Here is a 14,081-nt window from a genome sequence, read left to right on the forward strand (position 1 = left end):
ACAAGTTAAATGCCTACAGACTTTAGAAATGCAAATTTAGGTATCTGGGGACTCCAGCTAGACTTTATATAGGACATTTTAGGAATTATGCTCTTCTACATAAGGAACTAAATTCCACCCATGTTCCACTTCAGGCTTATTAGTCCCTCTGTGGATTTAGGCCTGGGAAAGTAAAAGGCAGGGTGCAAGAACCACTAGACTGTACTTAATGAATCTCCAAGTAGAGAACACACAGGCTTTGGTTTGAGGTCCAGCCAAATTTGGAGTCAAATAAGAAGAGAAAATGCATGTCTTTGGGGATTGCAAATCAGCAAATTGGTGCTGAACAGAAGCAATAGAAGAAGCAGCTGAGAGAGAAGAACAACCTGGGACTTAAAGAAATTTGTCCATCCTCTCAAAAACATTGCCAATATTTTCTACAGGTGTGGGCTATTAAAATACACACACTCGAAGATGTTCTGGTTGGTTTGGTTTGGTTTCGTAGCAGTATCAAAATTGCAGGTTTTATGCACGATAAATGCATAGTTAGAAACTGCCCTGTGACATTGAAATCTTTCAAACCTGGATTTCATATATATTTCTTTATACAGCTGCTTTCCTCCAAAATAGCTAATGAGGTGAAAACTTGGAACTTCTTCTCAGGTTAATTTTACATTATGCAAAAAGGGAGGTTCCCATTTCAATGGAAAGAACTGGCCATGATCACAGCAAGGTCACAGGGAATGTTCACCCACAGTTTGGCATGAAGCAGATATAGTCCAACCACAAATGCCCAGCTGAAGTTTTCCACCTGGAAATACTATCCAGTGTGTATTTCTACCCACTTTATACTGTTTCTGAACATTGTCTGAAATTACAGCAGTAGCCTGCTTGTGCTGAATTAAGGTTGGGAGCACCTAGATCAAGAATGACCTTCCTGCCGACCCTCATCTCCTTTAACCTTTTCAATCTAATGAAATACTACTACTACTACTGCTACTACTACTAATAGTAATAATAATAAAGGTATTAGTAATAATGTAATCACCGAACTAAGAACTCTGTTCATCACTACATGGAAGTTCAGACTGATGTTCTAGTTCATGCTGAAAAACGCTTTAAGCTACAGACAAACTTGAACGAGGGTAATTGTACAGAAAGCGATTACTCAGACTGAAAACCCTGTGGGACAGCCACCATCTCTGCTCAGTGTTTGCATAACACTTAGATGCCCCAGGGTCCAAGTCTCCTCTGGGGGATCACCATCTGTGATGAGATAAACTCTAACTAATCTCTGGGGTTTATTGTCATCAGCACTATAAGAGTCAGTTTTCTCTCTTGATTTCTCCTCCACCATTTATTCGAAGGTCTTATGTAGAAATAGTAAGAGTGACAAGCATATAAGGTTATGCAGAGGGGGAGTCATCTTTGGCACTATGCTTTCCATTCTCATCGATTTCCTACAACTGTCAGAAACCCAAGAAAACCTAGGATAGCTGGGCAACGTTTTCCCTCCATGTCTCTGAAATTTAAGAGATCAGAAAAAATATTAGAGAAATAATTTTATAGCTAAATTCTATAAACCAAGCAGAAACACCAAAGATGTTCAAGGAAAATAAAATGCTAGTTGTTTTAGTCTCAGGAGAATAATTTAAAATCTATTCTGTTTTATGGTGGCTGTCACATTTCTCAGTGACTGATAGAACGACTCTTTATGAGAAAGACTGCATTTTTTTCCCAGCAACAATGCCAAACATTTTATTCCATTTAACCAGTGAAGAGGAGTATGAATATTGGAGGCATTAATCCCTTTCAGTGTTTGGGGTACTTCTACCTTTTGCTTTGTAATTCTTCTATTATGGTCATAGATCCATGCCATAATGCTAGGATCCTGGCATTCAAATGCATGTGAAATTAGAATTCATAACAGTTTCATAGTTGTCCTCATAAATTCTAGTTTTGGTAGGACACACATGTTCTGGGGAGGATTGGAACTAAATTGCTCTGGGTGCTGAACAAACATAGGAAAGGTGATTCCTCATCCTCAATATCAACCTATCTAAAGAGGGGATAGAAATACTTTCGTACGAATAAAAGGGTCAGTGGACCAGCAGAGCTTAAATCTCAGGTATTGTGTTTTGCAACTAATCCTCACAATAAAAGAATGTAAACAAGTTAATATATATACATATTGTCAAGTTAATTCAATTGAATAATTGGAGAAAATCACAACCTGTTTACATACACTCTATGAATAGAAAGTGAAGCTATATTAAATCATGTAAATTATTCTCTGTGAGCTGTTTACTCTTTTCCAGTAATGATGTTATTTGTCACCCCAAGCCCCTGTATGTGGATATAAACCAAAGCACATGTTAGGAAAACGAAATAACTACACACAACATGGGCTTTTCCTCTCTAGGGAAGTCTAGTGCTGCCCATTTACGTTGTGGCCTTAATTAAGCAGTGATTGAGGCTTATTTGGAGAGCTAAAGATAATTACTACCTTTTCTGATGTGAACTGGCTATCCATTTGACCTCAGTATTTTAGCCAAAGAATGTTTTGGAGAGTACTTTTAAAGCAAAAGTGATCTTTTCTGCTTTTATCTTTGGTTAAGCTTGCTCCTCAGAACAAGATTCCTTCCCCTGCCAGCTGGGTTTCCTGGTTTCTATGGGACACAATAGGACAAAGAGGTGCTTCAGGATGATACCTTCTTAAGATGAAGATTTGCCTGCAGCTTGCTCCCCTTTCGAGAAGGGTAAAAGGAATGTCCCAGTTGTTGCCTGTTGCTTCTGCCATGAGTTTGGGTGGCTGTAAGGGCAGACAGAGTCTGCTTATGCAATTTCTTCACAAGGGGCTTTTAATTTTTTTAAAAGCTAGAGCATTACCACCATTTCCTTCAAAGGAACCTTGTTAAGCCTCTTTACCATTGATGGATTTTTGGTTTTGCATTAATACATGGGTGTGTTAATGTCCCAACTTCATGGCAAAAAGCAATGGTAAAAAGACTAGGAGCATGCTTTCTGTCATCCATCCCTGCCCATCTGTTTGCTTGCAGTCAGCAAGAAAATAACCTTCTCTCAAGTACAAGCTCTTCTTTTTAGCTCATCCTTTTCGTTTGCTGTTTTCCATATTGACATGATGTGAGGCCTTACAATGACCATCTCCAAAGCTATTTTGCTTCCTGCCTTATCTCGTTTTACCTTACATGCAGCTAGGTGGGCTTTATTTTAAAGCAACCATCTGGAGAGATTTAACCACCTCCAGGAGGCTTCACGTTTGAAATAAAATAAGGCAGGTACCTGGGCCAATGATCTGATGACACATTTTATCATTCCAATGGGCATTTCCTGTTCTGATAACAACTTCACAAGTGCCATCTTGCCAACAGAGAGTGAAGAAAGAATTAATTTCCATTCTGTCTAAGACAATGGATTGTTTCTTTGTACAACAAGCTATAAGCAGGTTAATTGACTCCTGGGTATCTTACAGAGCCATGAGAAATCTTTGTGCTAGGCATTTTATTCCAGTGTTCCCCTCCACAGCAGCACCTGCTTGCTTTTCTGAAGTGCTGCACTGACAAGCTAAGAAAACACCTCTTTTCAAAACCACCTTGGGAGATTTCACATGGTGTGATAAAACAACTGTGGGATAGAAATTAGAAGTCATACAGTAAGTACTCTACTGGGAGTGTTTAAAAACCTTGAAAGTGTGTGTGCGTGTATATGGTATCATTAGAAACTCAGTTTCATTCTGGTTTTACCAATTCTTTAATTTAACTTAAGTTCTGCATTCCTCATTGTACTCCTGAAATCCCATCCACAGTTAGGGAAATGCCAGTTGCATCCCCGTCTCACATAAGTAGAGGATGGCAATTGCATTTTACAAGCAATTAGAGGAACTTCTGGAGTTTCCACATGCACTCTGTGATTTGGCAGCATGGCAGAATCCATGATTTTAGTGTTAGTGCTGAAAGATTGTAAAATCATGCCTTGCGATGTAGAAAATGGAAGTTCCTTCGAAAGCTGCATTAATGAGCTCATTTCACTAAACTTCATTAAACCAGCCATATAATCTGTGCAAACTTGGTCTGCTTCTCAATTACATGGAAATGGAGTGTGCTCTGACGAGTTAGGAGTCAGTGGCCATTACTGATTGTGTCATCCCAGGGAGGCTAAACTATTGCAGAGATCTTCTGTTATGAACTTTTGAAGCTGTAGGTGAAGAAGAATTCGGCTGAGAAATGCAGCACATGGTTGTGGGTTGGTAAAAGACGTGCAGGACACAGGGCTGTTGTGTATGTGGACTGTGGAGACAGACAAGTAGATACAGCCACACCACGTTTGGGTTGGTGGTTGCACTGACTCACATAGCACAGTTTTAAGGGGTACAAAGGCAAATAGTTATTTCCAGTACTTGTCAGAAATGAGCTTAGAACCTCTGAAGGGACAAGGAAGATCCTTAAAGAGGATGGGATGATCCAATCCATTGCCAAGAAAAACAAGACGTGGGCAAAAGCTCTATTTAGCTGAACACATTGCTGTTTATCTACCTCCTATGAACACACTGCTGTTTATCTACGCCCCTAAAAATCTCTGCTATCGTCTCCTGTTGTGTTGGACAGGGATAGGGTGGTATCTGCACTGTGCATTCCTGTGCAGCAGGATTGTGGTCCTGCAGACACTGTTCTCTGCTTTATGTGGGACTGTATGGCATAGATGTTCTCCATAAAGCTTTGTGTTGTGTTTGATTTCATACCCTTGAGAGATGCCAATCTATCAAATCAAAAATGTTTTGGAAATAAGTTCAGTTTTATGGAATTTCAGAACTCAAAATATTCCTGTCAAAATATGCCCCTACTACAAATGATCTTCTATTGAGAAAATTGGGTGATTAACTTAGAAGATGAATGGAGAAGGGAAAAGAAAGGACTGAAATCAAAATATTGAATTAACCTGAACCAGCTTCATGGTTTTTCATTTTCAGTTAGCAAACAATTCTGACAATTTAATTTTCTGTCCCATTTCAGGGTTTTATTTGAAACCTGTGACATGGAAAACATTGGAAAGAAAGCACTGGAAAGATCAGGTACCTTACAATATGTTGCAGCCCTGTCCCCAGTGGCAAGATGGACTATATATGCGCCTTACACCTTTTCATGAACTTTTGTTTAATTATCTGTTTATTCAAACTCTATCCCAAACCTATTATATACATTAATCTCTAAACAAAGGCTCCAGTTGTCAGGAGCAGATGTGGCCGCTTGCCTGCTTTCCCTTTTGTTGTATCAACCTGTCCTTCGAGTGTCCTGGTGTTTTTCTTTTAATTATGTACCAGTTGTGCCATATTCTGTCTTGTGGGACACAACATGCTGTGGCAATTAAGACCAGAACATCAAAGCTGACTCAGCTTTTATTGTTGAGGGGAAAGTAATGGAAGTGGTAAAACAGCACTTCTGGGATACCACAGACCTTCTCCAACCACAGTCAGTGAAACCAGGATATAAAAGACAGCTGGTGACCTGGTCTTTTTCTCAATGTCTTTTAATGTGACTTAAATGAAAAATTAAAATCTGATACAAGTGCTGATCCCAACCTGAGTCACTCAGAAGGGAGGCAGCTTTCAGAAAGTGTTCAGTATCTGTCCATCAAAAAATGTGCTCTCACTACAGCGCTGAAACAAGGTGTGCCCTGCCTGTGGTTAGGAACATTGAAGAGTGACAGATGGTTTACAGTCCTTTACACCAAACCATGGGCAGATTTACTAGAACACCACCAGACAAAACAAATTATATACTCGGACTGGCCACGATAGCTGGGTAATGTATTTAGAACGTCCCTGTGAAGGCTTATAGTTTCTATAACTGCATATGGTCCCTCATTATATCATAAAAGCATGCTGTAAATGTAGTTCGATCTAATGCAAAGATTTGAAAGAGAGCTTGTGCTGAGGTTATGTAAATGAACTGGCTGTGCCTGTTTTGCCTGCATGTGGGATGATAGGTTTGCGGCTGTTATTTCCAGAGGAAAGGTCATATCTTACAGAGAGCTTGCAAACAAAGATGCGTTTAATGCCTATCTGCAAAGTCCTGGGTGTTGTTCTACAAGCCCAGGAGATGGGTAACATTTAATGTTGTGGCATTAATTATAACATTAACATTAAGAAAGTGACAGCAAAACTGAGTTTGGAAGCACCATGATGCTCACAGAACAAGAGGAAACACATTAATGTTCGAACGGGACCATTTTCAAATCCTTTTGTAAGCAGGGTCCTGCTGTTGGTTCTGTGCACAGAGGAGGTTTAGGGAGACTGTTAGGGGAAGGGGATGGAACAGAGAGACTGATAGCTGGCACTCAGGGTGGGATGGCAGAAATGAGGTAACAGCGACTCTTCCTCAAATCCTTCCAAGGTTTGTGCTGGGCTTGGCACAGACTCGTGTATAAAATGGGGAAACTGTAGTGGTTGCTGCTATTCCCCCAGGCCTCCAGGCTGAGCAGATATTGTTCAGAAAAGGTTCTTGTTGAAGGCAGTAATTATCTGGTAATTAAATGATGCTGTTCCATATGGTAGATTTCCAAAGTGGGGTTGTCCTAGAGTAATATAAGCCTGCATATGAAGAAGGTGAGCAAAATCTTGCCCTAAGACTTCTATGTTTTTTGTTGGTTTTTTTTTTCTGTGTGCTTTCTGTAATATAAAGCCAATGTTAAATGAAACTACGAAGTGAAACGATCAGCTATTTGGCAGTGGTTCAGCCAAGAAATAACTTTTTAAAAACAAATTATATTATAAGCATGAAATAATTTTTCTGAGCGGCTGTGTTCAAGAGAAAACAATAGTTGTAAAGCTACAAGCAATTGCATAAGAAGCAGAACAGGATGTACAGCTAAGGGTTCACTGTGAGTAGATTTTAGAAGATGATATGTTAGATGTCATGGTTAAGGAGTTAATAAGATATTAAGAACTATCCGAAAACTCCTTCTCCATCTGTAAGGTTTCCAGTAGCCTCCTGGAATAGTTCTGTTTTTGCAGCAGTAGCAATAGCAGAAGCACTTGCATAGGTTAATCTACAGACCAAGACATGTTAAGATTCAGGCTAGCAATTATTTTTGAACACAAAATGCAAATTTTCTCAAGGCAATGAGATGTACAAAGGCTGGTCTGAACCTGCTATTAGAGCACTTTTTGGTGGTTTCTAAAGTTTACTTATTGCAGAACGCAACTAAAATTTACATTAAGGATCCATATTACGTTTCTTTTTGTGTCCTTTCTGCATGAATACTGCATCTAACTAAATCTTCTAATTATTTTTTTTTTCTTCAATGTAGAATCATAGAATGGTTTAGGTCAAAAGATCACCTAGTTCCAACCTGCTATATGCAGAGACACCTTCCATTAAACCAGGTTCCTCCAAGCCCCATCCAACCTGGCCTTGAACACTGCCACGGATAGGACAGCCATGGCTTCTCTGGGCAACCTGTGCTAGGGCCTCAGCACCCTCACGGGGAAGAACTTCTTCCTAATGTCTAATCTAAATGCCCTTCCTTTCCATTTAAAACCATTACTCCTTGCCCTACATGCCCTTGTCAAAAGTCCTTCTCCAGATTTCTTGTCAGCTCCTTTAGGCACTGGAGCTGCTCTAAGGTCTCCCTGAGACTTCTTTTCTCCAGCTCTCTCAGCCTGTCTCCATAGCAGAGCCTCTCCAGCCCTTCGAGCATCTTTGTACTCGCACATCATTCTTGTGGTGAGGGCCCCAGAGCTGGATACAGGACTGCAGGTGGAGTCTCACAAGAGTAGAGAGTGAGAATCATCTGCCTTAATCTGCAGGTCACACTTCTTTTGATGCAGCCCAGGATACAGCTGGCTTTCTTGGGCTGCAAGCACACATCTTTGGTCATGTTGAGCTTCTCGTCAACCAACATTTGTGTCTGTGGTTCTTTTGTCTGGATTTCCATGATTGTCAGATCATTTTTTTTATCTTTGAGAAAATCTCTGTGTACAGTGGGGGATAGGGTGTGAACAGGAGATTTAAAATACTGTCCTATTGGGGTCTGAATCAGTGTGTGGAAAATCCTGTTCCAACCAAAGGACTTAGATGAAATGTCTCCCCTGAGGCCAGAGCCTTTCAGTGATGGGTCAGTTCTAAAGATGAGTCACTGGGATTGTGAAAAGGCTGACCAAAGAACAGCCAAATCATGCTACTGATGTAAAAGTGTGTAGGGAGTGATGACAATTTGGGTAAGAATAAAAGAAAATGCTTTTCTCTGATTCAATCTTATTCCCAAAAAGCAACCCTAAAAATAAAACAAAAGCTTTCTCAAGAGAGTTATTCTGCTGTTCCTATCCAAAATGAAGTAGATGTCTTGCTACTGAATAAAACTTCTCTTTTTCCTACATTCTTCAGTGCAGTTTTAATTTCCCCATTGATATACCACACATTCAGAAAAGATACAATTTCTTCAGGTGTTAGCCATAGTTGGTTTGTTCTTTACCTTCTGTGGAGCACAAACCTACTTCAAAAAGACAAAACGAGTCCTCTGCAAGCTATGGGGTGCATTCTTGAAGTTTCTTCTCTGTTGTCATGTACAATTTATGAAGGCCTGTTTTATTTGTATTCTGATGTGATAGGATGTGGAATATGGCCAGATTGTCAGAGTACTCTGCCTGTGGCGCCGGCCTGCAAGGTGCCTGTTGATAACCTGTGTTGGCTGCATCGAAGGGGAAATGAGGTGAGGGCAGGAGAAGGCCTGAGCTCTGCTCCCTAATGACAACCTAACTCCATCAACACTCTAAAATCAAATTAGATACATCCCCAACTTATAATCGAATTGTTGTTCACTTGGATTGCAATGGCAATTGATAGATTCTCACTGAAAACCTTCTTTTCACTCAACCATCCTGTTAAAAGTCAAAATGCTTGTCTTATGGATCTGAAAAGCTTGAATGTGGATATTCATCAAAGCACACTTGCACAGCTCTGCTAGGAAACTCCAGAGGAGTTTCCCTGACCATCCAAAGGGCTGTATAGAAGAGGGTGGGATGTGGACTGTAGAGAGGAGGGGGGTCTGAGTTGTGATCAGCCCTCTGTCAGAGAAATGATGGTTTCCCTGGAGATTTAGGGAGATGAATTAAACTCTGTATACTCCAAGCTTCATTTTAAGACTACTTCCTGATAGACTATTTTTGCTTGAAGAGTGAATCTGTACAATTAATTCTGATGCAGTATTTTTTGTTGCTCTATTTTCACTAGTGTAGCTTAAAAAATCTAGCCCTTAATAAATAACAGCTCAGTAAGCCCTGAGCTCCCTGTCAGTGAATCTCTTTTAGTGCCATCTGATTCATTTCTAAGGCTCTAGTTTCTCATTGTGGCTTATTATTACATTTTGCTGTTCTGAAAGATGATGTAGGTAATTGCACTGGTCCCTTAGCTAACTATAGATTCTTTTTAGTTTCTTAATAATGAAATTGCCATAGATGCCTTATAATTTTTTTTTTTTTTCAGAAATAAACATTTAAGCAGAGGATCACACAAAGTAATCCTGGGCTTCCCTGTGGCAACAATTATAATTAAAATATAACTGTTTGATTATATAATTGCAGTTGCTTCCTTTTGATTAGCTTGGATCCTTTCCATGGCCATACCTCTCCTTCTGAATAACTCAGCCTTTGTGTTCTGTGCTGCAAGAACATTAATGTAGATGCAGTCATGGGATGAAAAATACATGCCTGTTTCAATCCACAGGTAAAGAAAACACTTGACTGTAATACTAATTGAAGAAAACTGGTTTGTGTTTAATTAGATGGCTGTGTAGTACTCCTAGAAATACAAAGGTGGTGCTTATAAACATGAAACAGTGAAGAGCAGAGCTCAAACCTCTCCACTTAACCAATGATCAGGCTAGCAATATGCTCAGGGAGTCATGATCACCCTTGCTTATGGGTGTTTTTTATTCTTGTGCATACTTACCATCAAAATAGGTCTAGAGATGATCCTGAGAGCTCCCCTTGTCCATTACTGTCCAAATAGCAGAAACTGTGGGCTACGTGGATTTCTTTGAACTCAGAAAGAAATCAAACTCAGGTATAATATACCTGAGAACTTTGGTGTAATATAGTGTAACATGGCATGGCATGTGCCCTGTAAAGGAGTCACAAACATCTGCTTTGTGCACCCCAAGGAAGTTTAAGGAAAAGCGAAATACAAATATATCAACTTCTGGGAAGATGGAAGCATTGCTGGCAGTGGAATGCTTTTCTGGTGAAGCCCAAGTGAATGCTACATTCCTCCTTGACAGCCGTGTGGTGAAATGTGGTGGTGAAAGCATGTATGGTTTAGATATAGGGGCCTGAAATGCCAATTTGGCATTTATAACTCACCCAAAACATCCCCGGGAGTAGCACCAAAGGGCAAGCGGTATTCTTTTACCACAGTTCAGAAGCTGTGAAAGGGCATGGCATGTAGAGAGTAACTGATTATTTAATTTACACAGTTTGCAATTAACTTGGGTTTATCTGGTAACAGAAAAATAAAGCAGCTCTAAATATTGCTAGAAATGCACAGAAGTAATGAAATAAATTTGACAGTATAATTACAGTTTCCTTTTATGATTCCATCAACATTATGTAAGTGCATGTGAACCTGTGCTTTTACAAAAGCTTTATGAAAATCCCAAATTGTACTGAAATTTGGCAAAACAATGGAAGTAAAATTCCACGTTTTGGCTGTTTTATAGTGAATACACCCAGAGTCCAATTGTAGCGTGCTGCATACAAAGCACAACATTCAATTAAAGCACTGGTTAATGATTTCTTCATTTGGTGAAAATCATATAAACAGAAAAGTTGGAACATAACAAATTAAGAAAAGGACCGTGGAATAAATTTCAATTCAGGTTGAAAGCTAATTAATTGAAATGTCAAGTCAATTATTAAATTAGAATTCAATAGTTTAAAATATTTAATCTTTTTTTTTTAATTATTTTGTGACATGGAAGAAGCAAAGGCTAAAAACACAAAACTGCGAGCATATTTTGGCTAACGTGAATATTGGAATGAACAGTCCAGTTGCATTTCACCTGGAGTACATTAACAACTTCTACAGTGATTATTTTTCTTGCTTTCAAGGAAATTAAATAATCAACCAGCCAAGACAGTTCTAAAATAAGCAATTGACCTGTCACAGGATAGAGGGATTGATTATTCTATAGTCTTCATTTCACTTTACTAAATACACACCAGAGCAGACTTTCAGAGGTGTCTAAAGGTTAGCTCAGCCATTTCAAGCCTCAGCCTCAAGGCTGTGAGTACATTCAGTTCCCACTGAACTTTATAAAAGAGAACCATGGTTGATTAAGCATCAACCCTTAATCACCTTCAGGCAGTGGATGCTGTGCAGCACAGCTGTCTACACTGAGGTGGGACAGGAAGAATGTGTCAGAAGCTCCTAAGTTCTTTGCTTTAGAAGCACAAATATTAACAGTTTACAGCCGTGCTATGAGGTACAGACATGTTGAAATGCTACAAGAGTCAACAGGTTGCTTATTTTGTGGTTATTATCTTCTAAATATGACAGGTGACTAATGGAGGAATGAAAGGGTTGGCTAATCTTCAGTGCAAGAGTATGGGAGAAGCACCATGTCAGCATGTTGAACAACTATTATGTGATGATGGTTTCCTGATGTTATGCTCAGTAAGAGCTGAAGCTCTATTTTTAGAGAGGACATTGATACCACTGCAAAACTTCGAGAAGCTTGTTTGTACGTTGTCAAAAGCATGGGAGAATTTATTTTTGGTAGGTGTCTGTTGAAGAAGATGGGGTCAGCCATAGTGGGATTTGCTCAGTCTGTGCTCTGTGTGCAGGACTTGAGGGAAACCAGAGGGAACTATGTGAGGTGCTGATTGTCCAGCTGATCTTTTTCCCTGTTAGGGCTCTCTCTGTCCTCCAGTATTTACAGAATAAACACCAGAGAACATCAAAACCATGCTTTGGTTTTGTTCTATTTGGAATTTTTTTAGGAAAAAGGAAATGAGATTGTTTTCTAAGTAATACGATTCCTGATTGCACTGTTTAGTGCTGGTGGTGATACTGGGGTTTTGTTACTAGTGAACAGTGGGAAAAAGAGTCTGCTTGCTTCCTGGTAACTGTATGGTATAATTAAAGATATAACCACATAAAAATAATTGTCTTTAAGGACAATTGGGTAAAGCCAGGCTGGTACCATCAGTACCCAAGCACAGGAAAGCAGAAATGAACATCAGACAGCAAATAAAATGAACAATCTGAGAAAGTCTATCAGATAGTATTTCACGTGCCATCCCCCAGCTCAAGACAGTCTCCGGTGTCCCCGAAGAGAATTAAATTCTATTGTATAAACCCACACTAACCAATAGTCCCAAAACAGCTTGTATTTGTCTTGCTGTGGTAAGCTTTTGGTCATTCACATATCTTCTGCAAATGCTTGTGATGCATGACAGCTTACAGATTGCATCCAGGAATGACAGGAATTAACAGACGGGAAGGAACAGTTAACCTTGGCCCCACAGGACTGCTCTCCACTTCATATTTTAATGCAATGTGCAGTTGGCCCATTCCAGATGATCTGATATAGATGTTACTGTCACTTTCCCTCTTAGTCAGAAGAGCCCATCAGTGACAATGGAATAGATAATGTGGCTGCCAATAGGAGAAATGGCAGCTGAAAATCTGAGTCACAACTCTATGGTTCTTTTGAAGGAAAACGACTTAATTATAAGGCTAGAAAATTACCATGGAATAATTAATATGCTTGGTATTTACACTTAGGAAAGAGACTGTAAAGCATAAAATACAGTATTAAATTGGAATTAGCTACACTTAACTTCAGTTACTAATATAGCCACCCTCCACACCACCTCTTGTGGGACCTCTCCAACATCTGTTTGAAAAAATGAAACCAAATCAGCCCACGGTTTCTGCATGATCTAATTGTAAATCTCCAGTAACTTCTTGGGCTCTATCCAGAACAACATGAGTTCCAATTTTTCCAGTTTTTCCTTATGCTGGGAAGTCAACCACCCATGTTATTACTGGGAAAGATGACCCTGTGTTATGTTCCCTCACTAAGGTCCTTGAGTCAATAATCCCAGCAGTGCCTCAGCTTTTTTAGAAGCCCTGTTCTCTTCTTTCAACACACTTTACTACAGACACAGCGCCAAATGTTACAAGTTTTTAGAGGTGCCAGAGTTATGATAATTAATGCTAAGAGAGTTGTGGAAAGGATGTAAAAGCTCATACCTCAGAGTTTCAAACACTTTCCCACTCACAGAGAGTAAGATGAACCCATCAGGGGGAGACGGGAGTTGCCTAAATTGTTCCCTTTTTGCCAAAACTGAGATTTCTTAATGCCTTTGTCCGAGGCATTTGGTTCTGGCTGCTATCAGAGACAGGAAACCAGACTACGTGGACTTGAGCTCTGATCTGGTCTTGCAATTTAGATGCGGGAAAAAAAAAGGGGGAACAACTTGTTCTGTCCCTAACTTGCATTTCTTATGCACAGTAGCACAGAGATGGCCACAGCAGCTGCTTCCACGAAAGGCTGTACCAGGCCATTGAGATTTCCAAAACGAAACTTTCAGTTTCACTTCAAGGTGTGCAGACCAGAACTTCTGAATTCCTGTTTTAGCCGCATGTTTTGCATGTTTAAAAGGTTTCACTCAGAAAGCAACCACCAGAAGTAATTCCGTGAGAAAATAAACACTGGTTGGCTTTTTGCACAAGTCAAGATCCTGTACCTTTTCTCCTCAGCCGTAGTTGTAATGCTTTTTGAAACCCCCCAGTGCATGCCAGTGTGGCAATTAGAACAATATTCCCTCACCAGGAGCTTGCTGCTTTCAGAAACAGGGTTAAAGTACATTTCATGTTTGCATTTCCACTTTGTGCTTGTCTTGCCAAGCATCGAGCCCCAGAGTAGGTCCTGGTGAGAATGCCACAGGGTTGTGATGAGAAAGCTCACCCCAGCCCTGTACAGTGCATGGCATAGAGGGACCCACCATCATGGGCCACGTGGGGTTAATCTCTTTGGAAGACTTTTGTTTTATTAGAGGGTGAGCTCCAACAGTTTTTCAG

This window comes from Pezoporus occidentalis, unplaced genomic scaffold, assembly GCF_034315485.1.
Source record: "Pezoporus occidentalis ecotype Australia unplaced genomic scaffold, CSIRO_AGI_Poc_V1 ctg65, whole genome shotgun sequence".
In the NCBI taxonomy this organism is placed as follows: domain Eukaryota; kingdom Metazoa; phylum Chordata; class Aves; order Psittaciformes; family Psittacidae; genus Pezoporus; species Pezoporus occidentalis.